Consider the following 7577-nt stretch of genomic DNA (forward strand, 5'->3'; position numbering starts at 1 on the left):
TACCCGATATTTAGTCTGGCTACGTGTGCAGGGAGGCCGACACTTCCCCGCTCAGCCCCGCCCCCTCCCGCACTCCGTACATGTGTGTACACACACTCACCTGTCCCCAGCCATGCAGACCGCAGCACTGCCACTGACGTCCTCAGTGCCACGGCCCCGCTCGGCTACCCCCCCCCCCCCCCCGAACTCTGCCCCCCCCCCCCCGCACACAACGGAATCCGACAAAGAATTCTTAATTTGTCATCTGTTGTACAGCATTGAACAGCGCATCAGTCACAAGCGACGCATGTGACTGATACAAAACGGAAATGTGAACTTAGCAAAGCGTCACAGAACCTAAAACGCACCTGTAGTTAGTCGTCGTCCTCCCTCCCTTTTACTGCCCGAGGAGCCGTGTGCGTCTTCCCCACACTATAGCATTGCTGTATGATACATCTAAAAGGGACTAATCCGCAGTGGCAAAGCTTAAACCAAAAAGTGCTGTGGATTTGCTGCAGATTTGGATGTTTGTTCACCTTTAGGTTTTTTTTTTTTTTTTGTTTCTTTTCTGTTTTTTGAGGAGGATTTAGGCAGTGTGCGCACGCTGCAGATTTGCCACGGATTTGCTGCAGAAAATGTGTCCAACATTGCTGCAGTCATTCCCCAGCAAATCCTATGGATTTAAAAAATGATGTGCGCACACTGCGTTTGTTTGTTTTTTTTTTTTTTTGTTTTTTTTTGTTTTGTTTTTTTAAATACCCACGGATTTTCCGCTGCGGAACTAATGTGTATGTCGCTACTTTTCCGCAGGTACTTGCGGGTTTTGCCATAGATAATGGTAAAAATCTGCAGGGACCAACTTGCGGTAAAACCGCGTGCGGATTTCGTTGCGGGTTTGTTTTTTCTTTGGGTGCGGGATTCTTTAAGAGGGTCTGGATTTTTCTAAGGGAAAAAGACACTTTCTAGTGCGCACATGGCCTTAGAGGGTTTCCGCTCCAAAATGTAAGCGAAAAAAAATAAATTCCTTGTGCACCTACACTCCATATTGACATAATGTAAATTTCTGCTGCAGATTTTTTTTCGCTATAAACAACATAAATCCCTTATCCACGGGGGTCTAAAATCGGAGACCTAAAGTCCATCCCATGTGTGAATGGAGCAGTGGCGGGTGGGGCGACCCCCGCTCTATTCATGGTCTATATACTTGCTCACCACCGCTTCATCCACACAGGGGACGCCCCATTTTTGGGATTCGCCTGGGCTTTAGTGATCATACATCTATCGCTTTTATGGGTAGAGGTATGCGGTCTATGGAACACTTCCTTTTTAGATATGGCGGTAATAAGTTAGTACAGATTTTGGGGGTCTGAGCTCCAGATCGGGGTACTTTTTATGCTTCATCTGGATGGAGCAGAAGTTCCCGTGCTCCATGACCATTTTCTACAGGACTGCCGAGCGCAAAACTAAAGGGGTGGGGGTCTCGGATCCAGCAGTTCTCACCTATCTTGTGGAATGCCCCTTTAAACCACAAGCAATTTCACACATTTTCTTGGGTTTCCTTTCAGCAGACAGTCATATGAGAATGATTAGTGTCGTTAGATTAGTCCAGATCCTCAGACCCGGTTATCATGGGTCATCATCTGCAGCAGGCGACACCCGAGAAGTGGTGATTTTTCTCAGCCATCAGCGGCCGCGTGTAGATTTCCATAAAATCCAATAAAGCCGTAAAGATTTAGAACAAGGCGCTCTTCAGATCCAGTATCGTAATGGGCAGATCTTTAATTTATTCATTTCAGTGTAATTTTACGGATCAAACTGGAACGAGCTCGGAGTTACACAGACGGGACATTGTCCTGTCCGGGATTCCTCATCTTACAGGAACAGCGCCTCTCTTGTCTGCTGGCTGTGTCTGGTATTGCAGGCTATTCTTCAATTTATTATTTGCCAAGATCTCTGCTTGCTTTCATTCACTCTTAAGGATGAACACACAGGTGTAGAGCTCATTATCCCTAATCCCTCTCGCCCCTCTTCTTTAGAAGAACCAGAAGATTAAGAAAAGTATTACAGAATGGTAGAATCTGACTACGCAGGGTTTGTTTGTAGTCTGTAACCATGGAGACGCATAGGTGCTTCAGTTCTATTTGACATTCATGGGAACATTTGCAAAGTAGAAACAACTTTTTATTTTATTTATTGCTTTTATTATTTTCACTAGTGTTTTTGGAAATGTGCACGTCACTAAAATAAGTACACCCCCTTAGTTTTTACGTCGGTCAATTAAACTGTTTACCGTTTATTCTGGGATTTATGTGGCATCACTATTTTTTTTTATTTATTTTTTTTTAATGCTAATTTCATAGCCATTGATTTTAAGCCTGGAGACTAATTCCGGTGAAGAACGGCCCGGGTTTCGCCTCGGAATAGCTCCATCCATCTCCTAATAAAGCACATTATTGGAAATGTCTCTAAATGCAGAGATTTTTTTTCCTTTTCCTTCACCTCCGGAGAACGTCTCTATAAAGTCTTATAATTCACGGTAAATGTTCTTTTGTATTTTTGGCAAGTCCTCTCGGATTTTTTTGTTTTTCGCAGCCGCCATAAATCTGGACTATTACATTCCTGCGAGCGCAGAGCCGCGGAGTCTGAGTTTATAATTCAATGTGTCTTTACTGCTCTCTACATAACCTTTCTCAATATCCTTCTAGAAAGAAAAACTTCTTTAGAATTGCACCAACACTTCTCATTGGTCAGAAAGTTCCTCTTTCGCGTCCGTTGGTAACTTTCTAGGCATCGTTACATTTTTTTAAAGGAACGGTTACATGGCATTTGTCTAGTGCACGGGTGGAGCATGATGAAAGGATTCTCTCTTTCATTGCAGGGGTGGAGCATGATGGAAGGATTCTCTCTTTCATTGCAGGGGTGGAGCATGACGGAAGGATTCTCTTTCTTTGCAGGGGTGGAGCATGACGGAAGGATTCTCTTTCTTTGCAGGGGTGGAGCATGACGGAAGGATTCTCTTTCTTTGCAGGGGTGGAGCATGAGGAAAGGATTCTCTCTTTCTTTGCAGGGGTGGAGCATGAGGAAAGGATTCTCTCTTTCTTTGCAGGGGTGGAGCATGAGGAAAGGATTCTCTCTTTCTTTGCAGGGGTGGAGCATGAGGAAAGGATTCTCTCTTTCTTTGCAGGGGTGGAGCATGAGGAAAGGATTCTCTCTTTCTTTGCAGGGGTGGAGCATGAGGAAAGGATTCTCTCTTTCTTTGCAGGGGTGGAGCATGAGGAAAGGATTCTCTCTTTCTTTGCAGGGGTGGAGCATGATGGAAGGATTCTCTCTTTCATTGCAGGGGTGGAGCATGACGGAAGGATTCTCTTTCTTTGCAGGGGTGGAGCATGACGGAAGGATTCTCTTTCTTTGCAGGGGTGGAGCATGACGGAAGGATTCTCTTTCTTTGCAGGGGTGGAGCATGAGGAAAGGATTCTCTCTTTCTTTGCAGGGGTGGAGCATGAGGAAAGGATTCTCTCTTTCTTTGCAGGGGTGGAGCATGAGGAAAGGATTCTCTCTTTCTTTGCAGGGGTGGAGCATGAGGAAAGGATTCTCTCTTTCTTTGCAGGGGTGGAGCATGAGGAAAGGATTCTCTCTTTCTTTGCAGGGGTGGAGCATGAGGAAAGGATTCTCTCTTTCTTTGCAGGGGTGGAGCATGATGGAAGGATTCTCTTTCTTTGCAGGGGTGGAGCATGATGGAAGGATTCTCTTTCTTTGCAGGGGTGGAGCATGATGGAAGGATTCTCTCTTTCGTTGCAGGGGTGGAGCATGACGGAAGGATTCTCTCTTTCTTTGCAGGGGTGGAGCATGAGGAAAGGATTCTCTCTCTTTGCAGGGGTGGAGCATGAGGAAAGGATTCTCTCTCTTTGCAGGGGTGGAGCCTGATGAAAGGATTCTGTCTTTTTTGTGTCTTTATTTTGAGGATTCTTTTCTCTTCCCCCTCAAACAAACAAAAAAAAAAATCTGCTTCTTTATCCATTTATGAGCCACTTTTTCACTTTCCCGGCTTCCTGAACTCATAAATTCATTCTGAGGGAAAAAAAAGCTTTTTCTCAATAACAGAGGGCAATAAAATGATACACCAAAAAGCAAAAATCCATCTTGGTAAAGACAAGACTGACCGCCAGCTCACTGAGGGATCATGTTACAGCTGCCTGTTTTAAAGAGAACATGGAGGAGATATGGAGTGAAAGAGGGGTCCAAACACACACAGATAATTTTGCCAATGCTTTCTAGTAAGGGTTTTATCTCACCGCCCAGAGCAGGTTTCACAGCTACACAGCTCAGTACTGCTGTGTAATGTTCCTTATGCTGTTCATGTTTTTAAATATGCTACTGTGTATACAAAGGAGCAAGAATGTTTCATGTCTGTGTGTGCTAGAGAGAGGGGAGCAGGAATCCGCCTTGCCTGTGTGTGCTTGTCACGGGTGACAGTCAGTCATGTGGTTTCTGGCAATAGAAGGTCGCGGCGTTTAATTAGCAAAAGGCTACCTGACTTTCAATCTTTCCTGCTGTCAGTATTCATTGGTATAGGTAGCTTTCCTTCTCTATTTTTATCTCTCCCCTTTTTGGACCAAGCAGGAGCTCGCCTTCCACCCAGCTGCTGATCATCAGTATTCTTTTGGTGCTTATATACTCCATTCTTCCCTGGACTGGTGCTGGTGAAATTATTCAGTTCTTTCAAGCTCTGATTGCAAGCAGGTGGCTTGCTCTCATCTGTGGTATTGTTGCTGAACTCCTGCCTGAATACTCTGTGGATAAGTAGTTCATGCACTTCCCCTGTGTGGGGTTGATGAAGAGCTCATCTCACCCGCTGCCTGTTTAGGGTCCAGTACTAGGGATATCTAGGGTCAGGTATCCGGCTCGGCACATAGGTGCAGAACCTATGTAGGGTGGTGAGGGACCCCAGGGACCAGCAGTAGGTTTGATCAGGGGTCACATCTCCTCTTGCCCTACACGCAGGGGCCTCCTTCCCTTACCTTTAGCCACTCTCTTGGTACTTCTCGGGACCTAGTATGACAGTGATAGAGAGGGGAGCAGCAATCAAACATCTCTACCTGTGCTGTGTCTGGAGGACATTATTATCCACCCACTAGCTCAGAGAGAACTGTGAATCAGGAAAACTGCCTTCAGAGGAGACAACTGGTGAAACCTGCAGAATACAAGTTGTATAATGGCCAGACCTAGTGTTATTCCCCATGTACACACAGCCGCCTATTCTGAAGTGACTGGATGCTTGGGGTTTCTTCAGGATGTGCCATAAATTCCTTCTAAAGGGAGTGTTTCGTCACTTTGGACAGTGGGGGTCCTGTTATTCTCCCATAGACATCAGTGGGAAGGTGAATGCCATCACATTTAGGTTTATTGGACTTACAAACTGCTTTTTCTCAGCAGATGGGGATATATATATATATATATATATATATATATATATATATATATATATATATATAATTAAATTAGTACAACTAAAGCACATCTTGTCTACGCCATAGACGTGTATGCGGGGCATGTGCCTTCAGCATTGATGGACTGTATGTAGATTATTTTGTTGGGGGGGCGCTAACATTTGGTACCCCTGCTGATCATTACATTAGAGGGACAGCCACTACCCCAGTGCTCAACAGCGTAAACTATCAGTTTGAAACCCACCTAATGTGTTAAGCAAGAAGTAATGTGATCTCAGGCTCTGACTACAATTTCTTTTGTAGTCTGTTACCATGGAGATTGTCTGTTACATTGGAATTGGGAATACAAAGTAGGATGTCCTTAAAATTCTAAGGCACCCTTTCTGTAATTATGTGACTGTAGGATAGCCAGGGACAGGGGGCACGTATAGTGTCCCTCATGCTAGGGCATCCTAGGCTATCCCTAACCCTCGGATTACCCCTGATGATGGAGATGCTAGAGTCCTGTGCCTAACAATTCTACTGACAAGAACCAAACAGGCGTCCCGTGCTTACCCCCCCTCCCCCTTCCCTATCCCCAGGGAATGGGCAAGAGTGTGATGCCAAAACAGATAAAGACAGAGGAAAAACAAACCTTCAAACACTCTGCAAATTCACAGGAAGAAACTAAAGAGGAAAAACTAAGTAAGGTAGCAACAAAACTGACATTAACACCACAATCACTCAGGAATAATTCACAACACCTCAGCAGGCCAGTATAGAGAAGCTATAGCTGGCATTAAAGGAAGTGTCCAGCCAGCATATATAGGAGGGGAGTGAAGGTGACTGGCTCCTCTACAGCATGTGATCAAAGGAGACTAACAGGCAGCCCAGCGGAGATGAACTCTTTGTAGCCTGCCTATGAGCCACATGTCTGTGGGTTGATGCCTGAGTCTCCCTGCACTAATCAGACAAGTTAGCAGGCAGAGTGCCAGAATCTGTAGTCGCCACAGATCTTAATGCCGCCATGTCAGTGGGTGATGTCACATGGAGGTTTTTAGAAACACTTTCCCCTTTTAAACCTTATAATTTATGCTGGATAAAAGGTCTGTCTCATTACTAAAGATTAAATAAGAGGAAGTTAAGAAATTTCCCAAGTTTGACTCTTTTTAGTTCTAAGTGTTCTGCAAGGGAACTATAGTGTTTACAGAAAGCGATTAATGAACGTTTCATCGGTGACTAATTTTATAATATCGTTCCTATTATTAGATGTGGGGCAGACATTGCTATACAATAAAGGGTGCACAAAAGCATCCGCACCTGCCCTTCCCTCTCTTTATTTATTTATTATATATATATATATATAATATATATATAATTTATGTATTTATTAGTGGAACATTGGTTTGAGAGCGTTTTGCAAGACATGCAAAGCTTTTTACAAATTTGTAACCTGGTTTAAGAGCAATGTTTTGCAATAAGAGCAAATACTCTCCGTGCACACTTCCCGGCCCGTCCTTTCATCACGCTCTGACCCGCTCTGGAGGTAGCATTCTGTCCTGTCCATATGTGCTGTATACTGTATACCATTGTACAGTACGGTATATGCTATACAACATGTCTATCAATTTGCATTTGTAGATACTGTACTTTCTGATAACCAGTGCATCCAGCACATTGCTTGTACCGCACCTCTCGCACACCAGCAAATCTATTGGAAGCTAACGTGCAGTTTAATTTGCTTTATATGCTTTTACTGTACAGTATTTTGTATCAGTGTACTGTAATAATGTTATCTGAATACAGTACATTATTTTGTATTCCTGTAATAAATTTGTATAAATGCAGTGAATATTTTTGGGTTGTGGAACGAATTGTCTGTGTTTCAATTATTTTCTTTGGAAAAATTCGCTTTGATATAAGAGTAACTTGGTTTAAGAGCGCACTCCCGGAACCAATTATGCTCTTAATCCCAGGTTCCACTGTATAAATAATCTAATTTAATTTTATTTTCTTATGCTGTGGAAATGCTGTTGTTCTCCTGAATCATGTGTAATTTTTCTTTATTTCCTTCTCTCTGTTCCAGAGATATTGTCTCCTCTTCCCTGTGAGTAAAGCTTGTCATGTTACCAACAGGGCGTGGTCCTGATGAATGTGATCATAGAGCACAAC

The 7577-nt window shown here is 43.8% G+C and overlaps 1 protein-coding gene across 1 annotated transcript in view; it reads left to right on the top strand.

Moving 5' to 3' along the window:
* Positions 1 to 7577, top strand: part of PTTG1IP2 (PTTG1IP family member 2) — a 95496-nt gene that overhangs the window by 18558 nt on the left and 69361 nt on the right.

The sequence above is a fragment of the Anomaloglossus baeobatrachus genome, chromosome 6 (genome assembly GCF_048569485.1).
Source record: "Anomaloglossus baeobatrachus isolate aAnoBae1 chromosome 6, aAnoBae1.hap1, whole genome shotgun sequence".
Taxonomy (NCBI): Eukaryota; Metazoa; Chordata; class Amphibia; order Anura; family Aromobatidae; genus Anomaloglossus; species Anomaloglossus baeobatrachus.